This window comes from Perissodus microlepis, chromosome 12 (genome assembly GCF_051167445.1).
Source record: "Perissodus microlepis isolate ML-2025 ecotype Zambia chromosome 12, ASM5116744v1, whole genome shotgun sequence".
Classification (NCBI taxonomy): domain Eukaryota; kingdom Metazoa; phylum Chordata; class Actinopteri; order Cichliformes; family Cichlidae; genus Perissodus; species Perissodus microlepis.
The window spans coordinates 36,146,719-36,162,715 of NC_140472.1; the positions used below are offsets into that span (position 1 = coordinate 36,146,719).

Consider the following 15,997-nt stretch of genomic DNA (forward strand, 5'->3'; position numbering starts at 1 on the left):
TATCTTATATCCCTCCTCTGCACATGCGCAAATCACCTCAGCCTTGCTGGCCTAACGTCGTCTGCAAACGGCTCTACCCCAGCTGTCCCTCGCACATGGTCATTTCGCATCTGTTCCATCCTGGACACTCCCAAGCAAAAGCTTAGCATCTTCAACTCTGCAGACTCCATCTGTGCCACACATCAGAGCAGCTCTCACTACCGTCTTCTAAAGCTTGCTTTTCGCACTTGCTGCTATCCTTGTGTGACAAATCACCCCTGAATTTGCTCTCCACCCACGCCCAATGGATTGGGTACACACTTGGCTCGGGGTCTCCTCGCGGACGTGCAAAAGGGTCCTGGAGAATGCGGGTATCGATCCCGCTGCCTCTCACATGCAAAGCGAGCGCTCTACCATTTGAGCTAATTCCCCATTGAGGGTTGAGCACTGCAGCTTCATCGTGCCATACGGAGCTTCAGCTCAGGTGGATCTAATCACAACACCTCCCTTTCAATGTTTTCTGGGCATGTCAACTACAACAAGACCCTTTGGTGCAATCGTAACTCACACGAGACATTTCCGAGCGATTCAAGTCTGGGCCCTACGCAGTACGCCAGGAGAGTTTCACTGGAAGCCCCTTTCAGCTGCTTCTGGAGAAAACAGATGTCAGACTGGGCCGGGGGACTCTTTGCTGCCATCGGCCATTATTGTGAGGGTAAGAGGGGAGACAATCACTTCATATGGTCAAACATTGATGAGGTTTGAAGCCAGCGTTAACCTGATAGTACCTGAAAGGTAGTGAGCGGAGAAGTGCAAATAAACCTGGGGTGTCCAACTCCAGGCCTCGAGGGCCGGTGTCCTGCAGGTTTTAGATATCACCCTGGGTCAACACACCTGAATCCAATGATTAGTTCATTACCAGGCCTCTGGAGAACTTCAAGAAATATTGAGGAGGTAATTTAGCCATTTGAATCCCCTATGATGGATAAAGAATACATCTGAAACCTGCAGGACACCGGCCCTCGAGGCCTGGAGTTCGACACCTGTGAAATAAAGATTTGCCAAAGGAAGCCACATGCATTCAATTGGGACACTGACTAGCAAAGTGTCAAATGGAGAATGCGGGCATCGATCCCGCTACCTCTCGCATGCTAAGCGAGCGCTCTACCATTTGAGCTAACTCCCCTGTGCCACATGTCTTACTTATTACAGTCTACACTTTGTCCATACTGGCTGTATGATCAAAATAGGGAAGGGGCACAAATCCTGAAATCTGCAAAGCGCCCAGGAGCTGGCTAAGAGACTAAGGCGGCTCGCTGACAATCCTCTGTCATGCTAACGTGACTGAATGCCATCAGCCTTAGAGACAGACTGAGGAGACTGGACATCCAAGGGACTGTGGACTAGAGCCACTGCTAATTCACATTGAATGAAGCCAACTGAGGGAGGTGGTTCTAATCAATATGCTTACCGACCTCCTCCCCTTGGTTTTCAGTGTAGGGCAAGTGGGCCATTAGGAATGTTGCTATTCTGGAAGCAGAACGTCTTTCTGCTACTATATTAGCAGACCATTCTCTTTAACATGACCTGTGCAACAAGACCACGTGGTGAACTAAAGTGAATACTCAGCCAAAGAAGAGCATTGCATCATGCCTGCTTTGGCAGCCAATCTTACACTGACAAGATGCATCAACATAAGCTGAAAGAGCTCTCGACGAGGATGGGATTCGAACCCACGCGTGCACAGCACAATGGATTAGCAGTCCATCGCCTTAACCTCTCGGCCACCTCATCTGCCCCACGCTGCTCTTTGCCAGTAGCATTGGGAATTTACGAGGGATAATGTGTGAGCTGATCGCTGGTGTATGGACGCAGGGAGATTGACTCCAGATCCCCGACGAGGGGCTGCGTAACACTTTGGTAGAAGCCTGGAGTGATGCTGGCTTCTTCTTTGAGCCTGTTCTTCTTGGGGGTTGCCAGAGTGGATCGTCTGCCTCCATCTCACCCTGCCCCTAGCATTCTCCTCTGTCACACCAACCCTCTGCATGTCCTACTTGGCTACATCTATGAACGTTGTCTTTGGTCTTTCTCTTATTCTCCTGCCCAGCAGCTCCGTATTTAACACCCTTTTCCCAGTATATCTTATATCCCTCCTCTGCACATGCGCAAATCACCTCAGCCTTGCTGGCCTAACGTCGTCTGCAAACGGCTCTACCCCAGCTGTCCCTCGCACATGGTCATTTCGCATCTGTTCCATCCTGGACACTCCCAAGCAAAAGCTTAGCATCTTCAACTCTGCAGACTCCATCTGTGCCACACATCAGAGCAGCTCTCACTACCGTCTTCTAAAGCTTGCTTTTCGCACTTGCTGCTATCCTTGTGTGACAAATCACCCCTGAATTTGCTCTCCACCCACGCCCAATGGATTGGGTACACACTTGGCTCGGGGTCTCCTCGCGGACGTGCAAAAGGGTCCTGGAGAATGCGGGTATCGATCCCGCTGCCTCTCACATGCAAAGCGAGCGCTCTACCATTTGAGCTAATTCCCCCTTGAGGGTTGAGCACTGCAGCTTCATCGTGCCATACGGAGCTTCAGCTCAGGTGGATCTAATCACAACACCTCCCTTTCAATGTTTTCTGGGCATGTCAACTACAACAAGACCCTTTGGTGCAATCGTAACTCACACGAGACATTTCCGAGCGATTCAAGTCTGGGCCCTACGCAGTACGCCAGGAGAGTTTCACTGGAAGCCCCTTTCAGCTGCTTCTGGACAAAACAGATGTCAGACTGGGCCGGGGGACTCTTTGCTGCCATCGGCCATTATTGTGAGGGTAAGAGGGGAGACAATCACTTCATATGGTCAAACATTGATGAGGTTTGAAGCCAGCGTTAACCTGATAGTACCTGAAAGGTAGTGAGCGGAGAAGTGCAAATAAACCTGGGGTGTCCAACTCCAGGCCTCGAGGGCCGGTGTCCTGCAGGTTTTAGATATCACCCTGGGTCAACACACCTGAATCCAATGATTAGTTCATTACCAGGCCTCTGGAGAACTTCAAGAAATATTGAGGAGGTAATTTAGCCATTTGAATCCCCTATGATGGATAAAGAATACATCTGAAACCTGCAGGACACCGGCGCTCGAGGCCTGGAGTTCGACACCTGTGAAATAAAGATTTGCCAAAGGAAGCCACATGCATTCAATTGGGACACTGATTAGCAAAGTGTCAAATGGAGAATGCGGGCATCGATCCCGCTACCTCTCGCATGCTAAGCAAGCGCTCTACCATTTGAGCTAACTCCCCTGTGCCACATGTCTTACTTATTACAGTCTACACTTTGTCCATACTGGCTGTATGATCAAAATAGGGAAGGGGCACAAATCCTGAAATCTGCAAAGCGCCCAGGAGCTGGCTAAGAGACTAAGGCGGCTCGCTGACAATCCTCTGTCATGCTAACGTGACTGAATGCCATCAGCCTTAGAGACAGACTGAGGAGACTGGACATCCAAGGGACTGTGGACTAGAGCCACTGCTAATTCACATTGAATGAAGCCAACTGAGGGAGGTGGTTCTAATCAATATGCTTACCGACCTCCTCCCCTTGGTTTTCAGTGTAGGGCAAGTGGGCCATTAGGAATGTTGCTATTCTGGAAGCAGAACGTCTTTCTGCTACTATATTAGCAGACCATTCTCTTTAACATGACCTGTGCAACAAGACCACGTGGTGAACTAAAGTGAATACTCAGCCAAAGAAGAGCATTGCATCATGCCTGCTTTGGCAGCCAATCTTACACTGACAAGATGCATCAACATAAGCTGAAAGAGCTCTCGACGAGGATGGGATTCAAACCCACGCGTGCACAGCACAATGGATTAGCAGTCCATCGCCTTAACCTCTCGGCCACCTCATCTGCCCCACGCTGCTCTTTGCCAGTAGCATTGGGAATTTACGAGGGATAATGTGTGAGCTGATCGCTGGTGTATGGACGCAGGGAGATTGACTTCAGATCCCCGACGAGGGGCTGCGTAACACTTTGGTAGAAGCCTGGAGTGATGCTGGCTTCTTCTTTGAGCCTTTTCTTCTTGGGGGTTGCCAGAGTGGATCGTCTGCCTCCATCTCACCCTGCCCCTAGCATTCTCCTCTGTCACACCAACCCTCTGCATGTCCTACTTGGCTACGTCTATGAACGTTGTCTTTGGTCTTTCTCTTATTCTCCTGCCCAGCAGCTCCGTATTTAACACCCTTTTCCCAGTATATCTTATATCCCTCCTCTGCACATGTGCAAATCACCTCAGCCTTGCTGGCCTAACGTCGTCTTCAAACGGCTCAACCCCAGCTGTCCCTCGCACATGGTCATTTCGCATCTGTTCCATCCTGGACACTCCCAAGCAAAAGCTTAGCATCTTCAACTCTGCAGACTCCATCTGTGCCACACATCAGAGCAGCTCTCACTACCGTCTTCTAAAGCTTGCTTTTCGCACTTGCTGCTATCCTTGTGTGACAAATCACCCCTGAATTTGCTCTCCACCCACGCCCAATGGATTGGGTACACACTTGGCTCGGGGTCTCCTCGCGGACGTGCAAAAGGGTCCTGGAGAATGCGGGTATCGATCCCGCTGCCTCTCACATGCAAAGCGAGCGCTCTACCATTTGAGCTAATTCCCCATTGAGGGTTGAGCACTGCAGCTTCATCGTACCATACGGAGCTTCAGCTCAGGTGGATCTAATCACAACACCTCCCTTTCAATGTTTTCTGGGCATGTCAACTACAACAAGACCCTTTGGTGCAATCGTAACTCACACGAGACATTTCCGAGCGATTCAAGTCTGGGCCCTACGCAGTACGCCAGGAGAGTTTCACTGGAAGCCCCTTTCAGCTGCTTCTGGAGAAAACAGATGTCAGACTGGGCCGGGGGACTCTTTGCTGCCATCGGCCATTATTGTGAGGGTAAGAGGGGAGACAATCACTTCATATGGTCAAACATTGATGAGGTTTGAAGCCAGCGTTAACCTGATAGTACCTGAAAGGTAGTGAGCGGAGAAGTGCAAATAAACCTGGGGTGTCCAACTCCAGGCCTCGAGGGCCGGTGTCCTGCAGGTTTTAGATATCACCCTGGGTCAACACACCTGAATCCAATGATTAGTTCATTACCAGGCCTCTGGAGAACTTCAAGAAATATTGAGGAGGTAATTTAGCCATTTGAATCCCCTATGATGGATAAAGAATACATCTGAAACCTGCAGGACACCGGCCCTCGAGGCCTGGAGTTCGACACCTGTGAAATAAAGATTTGCCAAAGGAAGCCACATGCATTCAATTGGGACACTGACTAGCAAAGTGTCAAATGGAGAATGCGGGCATCGATCCCGCTACCTCTCGCATGCTAAGCGAGCGCTCTACCATTTGAGCTAACTCCCCTGTGCCACATGTCTTACTTATTACAGTCTACACTTTGTCCATACTGGCTGTATGATCAAAATAGGGAAGGGGCACAAATCCTGAAATCTGCAAAGCGCCCAGGAGCTGGCTAAGAGACTAAGGCGGCTCGCTGACAATCCACTGTCATGCTAACGTGACTGAATGCCATCAGCCTTAGAGACAGACTGAGGAGACTGGACATCCAAGGGACTGTGGACTAGAGCCACTGCTAATTCACGTTGAATGAAGCCAACTGAGGGAGGTGGTTCTAATCAATATGCTTACCGACCTCCTCCCCTTGGTTTTCAGTGTAGGGCAAGTGGGCCATTAGGAATGTTGCTATTCTGGAAGCAGAACGTCTTTCTGCTACTATATTAGCAGACCATTCTCTTTAACATGACCTGTGCAACAAGACCACGTGGTGAACTAAAGTGAATACTCAGCCAAAGAAGAGCATTGCATCATGCCTGCTTTGGCAGCCAATCTTACACTGACAAGATGCATCAACATAAGCAGAAAGAGCTCTCGACGAGGATGGGATTCGAACCCACGCGTGCACAGCACAATGGATTAGCAGTCCATCGCCTTAACCTCTCGGCCACCTCATCTGCCCCACGCTGCTCTTTGCCAGTAGCATTGGGAATTTACGAGGGATAATGTGTGAGCTGATCGCTGGTGTATGGACGCAGGGAGATTGACTCCAGATCCCCGACGAGGGGCTGCGTAACACTTTGGTAGAAGCCTGGAGTGATGCTGGCTTCTTCTTTGAGCCTGTTCTTCTTGGGGGTTGCCAGAGTGGATCGTCTGCCTCCATCTCACCCTGCCCCTAGCATTCTCCTCTGTCACACCAACCCTCTGCATGTCCTACTTGGCTACGTCTATGAACGTTGTCTTTGGTCTTTCTCTTATTCTCCTGCCCAGCAGCTCCGTATTTAACACCCTTTTCCCAGTATATCTTATATCCCTCCTCTGCACATGCGCAAATCACCTCAGCCTTGCTGGCCTAACGTCGTCTGCAAACGGCTCTACCCCAGCTGTCCCTCGCACATGGTCATTTCGCATCTGTTCCATCCTGGACACTCCCAAGCAAAAGCTTAGCATCTTCAACTCTGCAGACTCCATCTGTGCCACACATCAGAGCAGCTCTCACTACCGTCTTCTAAAGCTTGCCTTTCGCACTTGCTGCTATCCTTGTGTGACAAATCACCCCTGAATTTGCTCTCCACCCACGCCCAATGGATTGGCTACACACTTGGCTCGGGGTCTCCTCGCGGACGTGCAAAAGGGTCCTGGAGAATGCGGGTATCGATCCCGCTGCCTCTCACATGCAAAGCGAGCGCTCTACCATTTGAGCTAATTCCCCATTGAGGGTTGAGCACTGCAGCTTCATCGTGCCATACGGAGCTTCAGCTCAGGTGGATCTAATCACAACACCTCCCTTTCAATGTTTTCTGGGCATGTCAACTACAACAAGACCCTTTGGTGCAATCGTAACTCACACGAGACATTTCCGAGCGATTCAAGTCTGGGCCCTACGCAGTACGCCAGGAGAGTTTCACTGGAAGCCCCTTTCAGCTGCTTCTGGAGAAAACAGATGTCAGACTGGGCCGGGGGACTCTTTGCTGCCATCGGCCATTATTGTGAGGGTAAGAGGGGAGACAATCACTTCATATGGTCAAACATTGATGAGGTTTGAAGCCAGCGTTAACCTGATAGTACCTGAAAGGTAGTGAGCGGAGAAGTGCAAATAAACCTGGGGTGTCCAACTCCAGGCCTCGAGGGCCGGTGTCCTGCAGGGTTTAGATATCACCCTGGGTCAACACACCTGAATCCAATGATTAGTTCATTACCAGGCCTCTGGAGAACTTCAAGAAATATTGAGGAGGTAATTTAGCCATTTGAATCCCCTATGATGGATAAAGAATACATCTGAAACCTGCAGGACACCGGCCCTCGAGGCCTGGAGTTCGACACCTGTGAAATAAAGATTTGCCAAAGGAAGCCACATGCATTCAATTGGGACACTGACTAGCAAAGTGTCAAATGGAGAATGCGGGCATCGATCCCGCTACCTCTCGCATGCTAAGCGAGCGCTCTACCATTTGAGCTAACTCCCCTGTGCCACATGTCTTACTTATTACAGTCTACACTTTGTCCATACTGGCTGTATGATCAAAATAGGGAAGGGGCACAAATCCTGAAATCTGCAAAGCGCCCAGGAGCTGGCTAAGAGACTAAGGCGGCTCGCTGACAATCCACTGTCATGCTAACGTGACTGAATGCCATCAGCCTTAGAGACAGACTGAGGAGACTGGACATCCAAGGGACTGTGGACTAGAGCCACTGCTAATTCACGTTGAATGAAGCCAACTGAGGGAGGTGGTTCTAATCAATATGCTTACCGACCTCCTCCCCTTGGTTTTCAGTGTAGGGCAAGTGGGCCATTAGGAATGTTGCTATTCTGGAAGCAGAACGTCTTTCTGCTACTATATTAGCAGACCATTCTCTTTAACATGACCTGTGCAACAAGACCACGTGGTGAACTAAAGTGAATACTCAGCCAAAGAAGAGCATTGCATCATGCCTGCTTTGGCAGCCAATCTTACACTGACAAGATGCATCAACATAAGCAGAAAGAGCTCTCGACGAGGATGGGATTCGAACCCACGCGTGCACAGCACAATGGATTAGCAGTCCATCGCCTTAACCTCTCGGCCACCTCATCTGCCCCACGCTGCTCTTTGCCAGTAGCATTGGGAATTTACGAGGGATAATGTGTGAGCTGATCGCTGGTGTATGGACGCAGGGAGATTGACTCCAGATCCCCGACGAGGGGCTGCGTAACACTTTGGTAGAAGCCTGGAGTGATGCTGGCTTCTTCTTTGAGCCTGTTCTTCTTGGGGGTTGCCAGAGTGGATCGTCTGCCTCCATCTCACCCTGCCCCTAGCATTCTCCTCTGTCACACCAACCCTCTGCATGTCCTACTTGGCTACGTCTATGAACGTTGTCTTTGGTCTTTCTCTTATTCTCCTGCCCAGCAGCTCCGTATTTAACACCCTTTTCCCAGTATATCTTATATCCCTCCTCTGCACATGCGCAAATCACCTCAGCCTTGCTGGCCTAACGTCGTCTGAAAACGGCTCTACCCCAGCTGTCCCTCGCACATGGTCATTTCGCATCTGTTCCATCCTGGACACTCCCAAGCAAAAGCTTAGCATCTTCAACTCTGCAGACTCCATCTGTGCCACACATCAGAGCAGCTCTCACTACCGTCTTCTAAAGCTTGCCTTTCGCACTTGCTGCTATCCTTGTGTGACAAATCACCCCTGAATTTGCTCTCCACCCACGCCCAATGGATTGGCTACACACTTGGCTCGGGGTCTCCTCGCGGACGTGCAAAAGGGTCCTGGAGAATGCGGGTATCGATCCCGCTGCCTCTCACATGCAAAGCGAGCGCTCTACCATTTGAGCTAATTCCCCATTGAGGGTTGAGCACTGCAGCTTCATCGTGCCATACGGAGCTTCAGCTCAGGTGGATCTAATCACAACACCTCCCTTTCAATGTTTTCTGGGCATGTCAACTACAACAAGAGCCTTTGGTGCAATCGTAACTCACACGAGACATTTCCGAGCGATTCAAGTCTGGGCCCTACGCAGTACGCCAGGAGAGTTTCACTGGAAGCCCCTTTCAGCTGCTTCTGGAGAAAACAGATGTCAGACTGGGCCGGGGGACTCTTTGCTGCCATCGGCCATTATTGTGAGGGTAAGAGGGGAGACAATCACTTCATATGGTCAAACATTGATGAGGTTTGAAGCCAGCGTTAACCTGATAGTACCTGAAAGGTAGTGAGCGGAGAAGTGCAAATAAACCTGGGGTGTCCAACTCCAGGCCTCGAGGGCCGGTGTCCTGCAGGGTTTAGATATCACCCTGGGTCAACACACCTGAATCCAATGATTAGTTCATTACCAGGCCTCTGGAGAACTTCAAGAAATATTGAGGAGGTAATTTAGCCATTTGAATCCCCTATGATGGATAAAGAATACATCTGAAACCTGCAGGACACCGGCCCTCGAGGCCTGGAGTTCGACACCTGTGAAATAAAGATTTGCCAAAGGAAGCCACATGCATTCAATTGGGACACTGACTAGCAAAGTGTCAAATGGAGAATGCGGGCATCGATCCCGCTACCTCTCGCATGCTAAGCGAGCGCTCTACCATTTGAGCTAACTCCCCTGTGCCACATGTCTTACTTATTACAGTCTACACTTTGTCCATACTTGCTGTATGATCAAAATAGGGAAGGGGCACAAATCCTGAAATCTGCAAAGCGCCCAGGAGCTGGCTAAGAGACTAAGGCGGCTCGCTGACAATCCTCTGTCATGCTAACGTGACTGAATGCCATCAGCCTTAGAGACAGACTGAGGAGACTGGACATCCAAGGGACTGTGGACTAGAGCCACTGCTAATTCACATTGAATGAAGCCAACTGAGGGAGGTGGTTCTAATCAATATGCTTACCGACCTCCTCCCCTTGGTTTTCAGTGTAGGGCAAGTGGGCCATTAGGAATGTTGCTATTCTGGAAGCAGAACGTCTTTCTGCTACTATATTAGCAGACCATTCTCTTTAACATGACCTGTGCAACAAGACCACGTGGTGAACTAAAGTGAATACTCAGCCAAAGAAGAGCATTGCATCATGCCTGCTTTGGCAGCCAATCTTACACTGACAAGATGCATCAACATAAGCTGAAAGAGCTCTCGACGAGGATGGGATTCGAACCCACGCGTGCACAGCACAATGGATTAGCAGTCCATCGCCTTAACCTCTCGGCCACCTCATCTGCCCCACGCTGCTCTTTGCCAGTAGCATTGGGAATTTACGAGGGATAATGTGTGAGCTGATCGCTGGTGTATGGACGCAGGGAGATTGACTCCAGATCCCCGACGAGGGGCTGCGTAACACTTTGGTAGAAGCCTGGAGTGATGCTGGCTTCTTCTTTGAGCCTGTTCTTCTTGGGGGTTGCCAGAGTGGATCGTCTGCCTCCATCTCACCCTGCCCCTAGCATTCTCCTCTGTCACACCAACCCTCTGCATGTCCTACTTGGCTACATCTATGAACGTTGTCTTTGGTCTTTCTCTTATTCTCCTGCCCAGCAGCTCCGTATTTAACACCCTTTTCCCAGTATATCTTATATCCCTCCTCTGCACATGCGCAAATCACCTCAGCCTTGCTGGCCTAACGTCGTCTGCAAACGGCTCTACCCCAGCTGTCCCTCGCACATGGTCATTTCGCATCTGTTCCATCCTGGACACTCCCAAGCAAAAGCTTAGCATCTTCAACTCTGCAGACTCCATCTGTGCCACACATCAGAGCAGCTCTCACTACCGTCTTCTAAAGCTTGCTTTTCGCACTTGCTGCTATCCTTGTGTGACAAATCACCCCTGAATTTGCTCTCCACCCACGCCCAATGGATTGGGTACACACTTGGCTCGGGGTCTCCTCGCGGACGTGCAAAAGGGTCCTGGAGAATGCGGGTATCGATCCCGCTGCCTCTCACATGCAAAGCGAGCGCTCTACCATTTGAGCTAATTCCCCATTGAGGGTTGAGCACTGCAGCTTCATCGTGCCATACGGAGCTTCAGCTCAGGTGGATCTAATCACAACACCTCCCTTTCAATGTTTTCTGGGCATGTCAACTACAACAAGACCCTTTGGTGCAATCGTAACTCACACGAGACATTTCCGAGCGATTCAAGTCTGGGCCCTACGCAGTACGCCAGGAGAGTTTCACTGGAAGCCCCTTTCAGCTGCTTCTGGAGAAAACAGATGTCAGACTGGGCCGGGGGACTCTTTGCTGCCATCGGCCATTATTGTGAGGGTAAGAGGGGAGACAATCACTTCATATGGTCAAACATTGATGAGGTTTGAAGCCAGCGTTAACCTGATAGTACCTGAAAGGTAGTGAGCGGAGAAGTGCAAATAAACCTGGGGTGTCCAACTCCAGGCCTCGAGGGCCGGTGTCCTGCAGGTTTTAGATATCACCCTGGGTCAACACACCTGAATCCAATGATTAGTTCATTACCAGGCCTCTGGAGAACTTCAAGAAATATTGAGGAGGTAATTTAGCCATTTGAATCCCCTATGATGGATAAAGAATACATCTGAAACCTGCAGGACACCGGCCCTCGAGGCCTGGAGTTCGACACCTGTGAAATAAAGATTTGCCAAAGGAAGCCACATGCATTCAATTGGGACACTGACTAGCAAAGTGTCAAATGGAGAATGCGGGCATCGATCCCGCTACCTCTCGCATGCTAAGCGAGCGCTCTACCATTTGAGCTAACTCCCCTGTGCCACATGTCTTACTTATTACAGTCTACACTTTGTCCATACTGGCTGTATGATCAAAATAGGGAAGGGGCACAAATCCTGAAATCTGCAAAGCGCCCAGGAGCTGGCTAAGAGACTAAGGCGGCTCGCTGACAATCCTCTGTCATGCTAACGTGACTGAATGCCATCAGCCTTAGAGACAGACTGAGGAGACTGGACATCCAAGGGACTGTGGACTAGAGCCACTGCTAATTCACATTGAATGAAGCCAACTGAGGGAGGTGGTTCTAATCAATATGCTTACCGACCTCCTCCCCTTGGTTTTCAGTGTAGGGCAAGTGGGCCATTAGGAATGTTGCTATTCTGGAAGCAGAACGTCTTTCTGCTACTATATTAGCAGACCATTCTCTTTAACATGACCTGTGCAACAAGACCACGTGGTGAACTAAAGTGAATACTCAGCCAAAGAAGAGCATTGCATCATGCCTGCTTTGGCAGCCAATCTTACACTGACAAGATGCATCAACATAAGCTGAAAGAGCTCTCGACGAGGATGGGATTCGAACCCACGCGTGCACAGCACAATGGATTAGCAGTCCATCGCCTTAACCTCTCGGCCACCTCATCTGCCCCACGCTGCTCTTTGCCAGTAGCATTGGGAATTTACGAGGGATAATGTGTGAGCTGATCGCTGGTGTATGGACGCAGGGAGATTGACTCCAGATCCCCGACGAGGGGCTGCGTAACACTTTGGTAGAAGCCTGGAGTGATGCTGGCTTCTTCTTTGAGCCTGTTCTTCTTGGGGGTTGCCAGAGTGGATCGTCTGCCTCCATCTCACCCTGCCCCTAGCATTCTCCTCTGTCACACCAACCCTCTGCATGTCCTACTTGGCTACATCTATGAACGTTGTCTTTGGTCTTTCTCTTATTCTCCTGCCCAGCAGCTCCGTATTTAACACCCTTTTCCCAGTATATCTTATATCCCTCCTCTGCACATGCGCAAATCACCTCAGCCTTGCTGGCCTAACGTCGTCTGCAAACGGCTCTACCCCAGCTGTCCCTCGCACATGGTCATTTCGCATCTGTTCCATCCTGGACACTCCCAAGCAAAAGCTTAGCATCTTCAACTCTGCAGACTCCATCTGTGCCACACATCAGAGCAGCTCTCACTACCGTCTTCTAAAGCTTGCTTTTCGCACTTGCTGCTATCCTTGTGTGACAAATCACCCCTGAATTTGCTCTCCACCCACGCCCAATGGATTGGGTACACACTTGGCTCGGGGTCTCCTCGCGGACGTGCAAAAGGGTCCTGGAGAATGCGGGTATCGATCCCGCTGCCTCTCACATGCAAAGCGAGCGCTCTACCATTTGAGCTAATTCCCCCTTGAGGGTTGAGCACTGCAGCTTCATCGTGCCATACGGAGCTTCAGCTCAGGTGGATCTAATCACAACACCTCCCTTTCAATGTTTTCTGGGCATGTCAACTACAACAAGACCCTTTGGTGCAATCGTAACTCACACGAGACATTTCCGAGCGATTCAAGTCTGGGCCCTACGCAGTACGCCAGGAGAGTTTCACTGGAAGCCCCTTTCAGCTGCTTCTGGACAAAACAGATGTCAGACTGGGCCGGGGGACTCTTTGCTGCCATCGGCCATTATTGTGAGGGTAAGAGGGGAGACAATCACTTCATATGGTCAAACATTGATGAGGTTTGAAGCCAGCGTTAACCTGATAGTACCTGAAAGGTAGTGAGCGGAGAAGTGCAAATAAACCTGGGGTGTCCAACTCCAGGCCTCGAGGGCCGGTGTCCTGCAGGTTTTAGATATCACCCTGGGTCAACACACCTGAATCCAATGATTAGTTCATTACCAGGCCTCTGGAGAACTTCAAGAAATATTGAGGAGGTAATTTAGCCATTTGAATCCCCTATGATGGATAAAGAATACATCTGAAACCTGCAGGACACCGGCGCTCGAGGCCTGGAGTTCGACACCTGTGAAATAAAGATTTGCCAAAGGAAGCCACATGCATTCAATTGGGACACTGACTAGCAAAGTGTCAAATGGAGAATGCGGGCATCGATCCCGCTACCTCTCGCATGCTAAGCAAGCGCTCTACCATTTGAGCTAACTCCCCTGTGCCACATGTCTTACTTATTACAGTCTACACTTTGTCCATACTGGCTGTATGATCAAAATAGGGAAGGGGCACAAATCCTGAAATCTGCAAAGCGCCCAGGAGCTGGCTAAGAGACTAAGGCGGCTCGCTGACAATCCTCTGTCATGCTAACGTGACTGAATGCCATCAGCCTTAGAGACAGACTGAGGAGACTGGACATCCAAGGGACTGTGGACTAGAGCCACTGCTAATTCACATTGAATGAAGCCAACTGAGGGAGGTGGTTCTAATCAATATGCTTACCGACCTCCTCCCCTTGGTTTTCAGTGTAGGGCAAGTGGGCCATTAGGAATGTTGCTATTCTGGAAGCAGAACGTCTTTCTGCTACTATATTAGCAGACCATTCTCTTTAACATGACCACGTGGTGAACTAAAGTGAATACTCAGCCAAAGAAGAGCATTGCATCATGCCTGCTTTGGCAGCCAATCTTACACTGACAAGATGCATCAACATAAGCTGAAAGAGCTCTCGACGAGGATGGGATTCAAACCCACGCGTGCACAGCACAATGGATTAGCAGTCCATCGCCTTAACCTCTCGGCCACCTCATCTGCCCCACGCTGCTCTTTGCCAGTAGCATTGGGAATTTACGAGGGATAATGTGTGAGCTGATCGCTGGTGTATGGACGCAGGGAGATTGACTTCAGATCCCCGACGAGGGGCTGCGTAACACTTTGGTAGAAGCCTGGAGTGATGCTGGCTTCTTCTTTGAGCCTTTTCTTCTTGGGGGTTGCCAGAGTGGATCGTCTGCCTCCATCTCACCCTGCCCCTAGCATTCTCCTCTGTCACACCAACCCTCTGCATGTCCTACTTGGCTACGTCTATGAACGTTGTCTTTGGTCTTTCTCTTATTCTCCTGCCCAGCAGCTCCGTATTTAACACCCTTTTCCCAGTATATCTTATATCCCTCCTCTGCACATGTGCAAATCACCTCAGCCTTGCTGGCCTAACGTCGTCTTCAAACGGCTCAACCCCAGCTGTCCCTCGCACATGGTCATTTCGCATCTGTTCCATCCTGGACACTCCCAAGCAAAAGCTTAGCATCTTCAACTCTGCAGACTCCATCTGTGCCACACATCAGAGCAGCTCTCACTACCGTCTTCTAAAGCTTGCTTTTCGCACTTGCTGCTATCCTTGTGTGACAAATCACCCCTGAATTTGCTCTCCACCCACGCCCAATGGATTGGGTACACACTTGGCTCGGGGTCTCCTCGCGGACGTGCAAAAGGGTCCTGGAGAATGCGGGTATCGATCCCGCTGCCTCTCATATGCAAAGCGAGTGCTCTACCATTTGAGCTAATTCCCCATTGAGGGTTGAGCACTGCAGCTTCATCGTGCCATACGGAGCTTCAGCTCAGGTGGATCTAATCACAACACCTCCCTTTCAATGTTTTCTGGGCATGTCAACTACAACAAGACCCTTTGGTGCAATCGTAACTCACACGAGACATTTCCGAGCGATTCAAGTCTGGGCCCTACGCAGTACGCCAGGAGAGTTTCACTGGAAGCCCCTTTCAGCTGCTTCTGGAGAAAACAGATGTCAGACTGGGCCGGGGGACTCTTTGCTGCCATCGGCCATTATTGTGAGGGTAAGAGGGGAGACAATCACTTCATATGGTCAAACATTGATGAGGTTTGAAGCCAGCGTTAACCTGATAGTACCTGAAAGGTAGTGAGCGGAGAAGTGCAAATAAACCTGGGGTGTCCAACTCCAGGCCTCGAGGGCCGGTGTCCTGCAGGTTTTAGATATCACCCTGGGTCAACACACCTGAATCCAATGATTAGTTCATTACCAGGCCTCTGGAGAACTTCAAGAAATATTGAGGAGGTAATTTAGCCATTTGAATCCCCTATGATGGATAAAGAATACATCTGAAACCTGCAGAACACCGGCCCTCGAGGCCTGGAGTTCGACACCTGTGAAATAAAGATTTGCCAAAGGAAGCCACATGCATTCAATTGGGACACTGACTAGCAAAGTGTCAAATGGAGAATGCGGGCATCGATCCCGCTACCTCTCGCATGCTAAGCGAGCGCTCTACCATTTGAGCTAACTCCCCTGTGCCACATGTCTTACTTATTACAGT

General features: G+C 50.1%; 20 non-coding genes across 20 annotated transcripts; all 20 read right to left on the reverse strand.

Annotated features, from left to right (window-relative positions):
- Positions 1-338: 338 nt before the first annotated feature.
- trnaa-ugc (transfer RNA alanine (anticodon UGC)) lies at positions 339-411 on the reverse strand. The gene has a single exon. It is a non-coding gene; the product is annotated as a tRNA-Ala (tRNA).
- Positions 412-1,092: 681 nt separating this feature from the next.
- trnaa-agc (transfer RNA alanine (anticodon AGC)) lies at positions 1,093-1,165 on the reverse strand. The gene has a single exon. It is a non-coding gene; the product is annotated as a tRNA-Ala (tRNA).
- A 526-nt stretch (positions 1,166-1,691) lies between these two features.
- On the reverse strand, positions 1,692-1,773 carry trnas-gcu (transfer RNA serine (anticodon GCU)). Its single transcript has one exon. It is a non-coding gene; the product is annotated as a tRNA-Ser (tRNA).
- Positions 1,774-2,455: 682 nt separating this feature from the next.
- trnaa-ugc (transfer RNA alanine (anticodon UGC)) lies at positions 2,456-2,528 on the reverse strand. The gene has a single exon. It is a non-coding gene; the product is annotated as a tRNA-Ala (tRNA).
- Positions 2,529-3,808: 1,280 nt separating this feature from the next.
- Positions 3,809-3,890, reverse strand: trnas-gcu (transfer RNA serine (anticodon GCU)). Its single transcript has one exon. It is a non-coding gene; the product is annotated as a tRNA-Ser (tRNA).
- Positions 3,891-4,572: 682 nt separating this feature from the next.
- Positions 4,573-4,645, reverse strand: trnaa-ugc (transfer RNA alanine (anticodon UGC)). Its single transcript has one exon. It is a non-coding gene; the product is annotated as a tRNA-Ala (tRNA).
- A 681-nt stretch (positions 4,646-5,326) lies between these two features.
- Positions 5,327-5,399, reverse strand: trnaa-agc (transfer RNA alanine (anticodon AGC)). The gene has a single exon. It is a non-coding gene; the product is annotated as a tRNA-Ala (tRNA).
- A 526-nt stretch (positions 5,400-5,925) lies between these two features.
- On the reverse strand, positions 5,926-6,007 carry trnas-gcu (transfer RNA serine (anticodon GCU)). Its single transcript has one exon. It is a non-coding gene; the product is annotated as a tRNA-Ser (tRNA).
- A 682-nt stretch (positions 6,008-6,689) lies between these two features.
- Positions 6,690-6,762, reverse strand: trnaa-ugc (transfer RNA alanine (anticodon UGC)). The gene has a single exon. It is a non-coding gene; the product is annotated as a tRNA-Ala (tRNA).
- A 681-nt stretch (positions 6,763-7,443) lies between these two features.
- Positions 7,444-7,516, reverse strand: trnaa-agc (transfer RNA alanine (anticodon AGC)). The gene has a single exon. It is a non-coding gene; the product is annotated as a tRNA-Ala (tRNA).
- A 526-nt stretch (positions 7,517-8,042) lies between these two features.
- trnas-gcu (transfer RNA serine (anticodon GCU)) lies at positions 8,043-8,124 on the reverse strand. The gene has a single exon. It is a non-coding gene; the product is annotated as a tRNA-Ser (tRNA).
- A 682-nt stretch (positions 8,125-8,806) lies between these two features.
- trnaa-ugc (transfer RNA alanine (anticodon UGC)) lies at positions 8,807-8,879 on the reverse strand. Its single transcript has one exon. It is a non-coding gene; the product is annotated as a tRNA-Ala (tRNA).
- Positions 8,880-9,560: 681 nt separating this feature from the next.
- Positions 9,561-9,633, reverse strand: trnaa-agc (transfer RNA alanine (anticodon AGC)). Its single transcript has one exon. It is a non-coding gene; the product is annotated as a tRNA-Ala (tRNA).
- Positions 9,634-10,159: 526 nt separating this feature from the next.
- trnas-gcu (transfer RNA serine (anticodon GCU)) lies at positions 10,160-10,241 on the reverse strand. The gene has a single exon. It is a non-coding gene; the product is annotated as a tRNA-Ser (tRNA).
- Positions 10,242-10,923: 682 nt separating this feature from the next.
- trnaa-ugc (transfer RNA alanine (anticodon UGC)) lies at positions 10,924-10,996 on the reverse strand. Its single transcript has one exon. It is a non-coding gene; the product is annotated as a tRNA-Ala (tRNA).
- Positions 10,997-11,677: 681 nt separating this feature from the next.
- On the reverse strand, positions 11,678-11,750 carry trnaa-agc (transfer RNA alanine (anticodon AGC)). The gene has a single exon. It is a non-coding gene; the product is annotated as a tRNA-Ala (tRNA).
- Positions 11,751-12,276: 526 nt separating this feature from the next.
- trnas-gcu (transfer RNA serine (anticodon GCU)) lies at positions 12,277-12,358 on the reverse strand. Its single transcript has one exon. It is a non-coding gene; the product is annotated as a tRNA-Ser (tRNA).
- Positions 12,359-13,040: 682 nt separating this feature from the next.
- trnaa-ugc (transfer RNA alanine (anticodon UGC)) lies at positions 13,041-13,113 on the reverse strand. The gene has a single exon. It is a non-coding gene; the product is annotated as a tRNA-Ala (tRNA).
- A 1,266-nt stretch (positions 13,114-14,379) lies between these two features.
- On the reverse strand, positions 14,380-14,461 carry trnas-gcu (transfer RNA serine (anticodon GCU)). The gene has a single exon. It is a non-coding gene; the product is annotated as a tRNA-Ser (tRNA).
- A 1,436-nt stretch (positions 14,462-15,897) lies between these two features.
- On the reverse strand, positions 15,898-15,970 carry trnaa-agc (transfer RNA alanine (anticodon AGC)). Its single transcript has one exon. It is a non-coding gene; the product is annotated as a tRNA-Ala (tRNA).
- Positions 15,971-15,997: the final 27 nt, after the last annotated feature.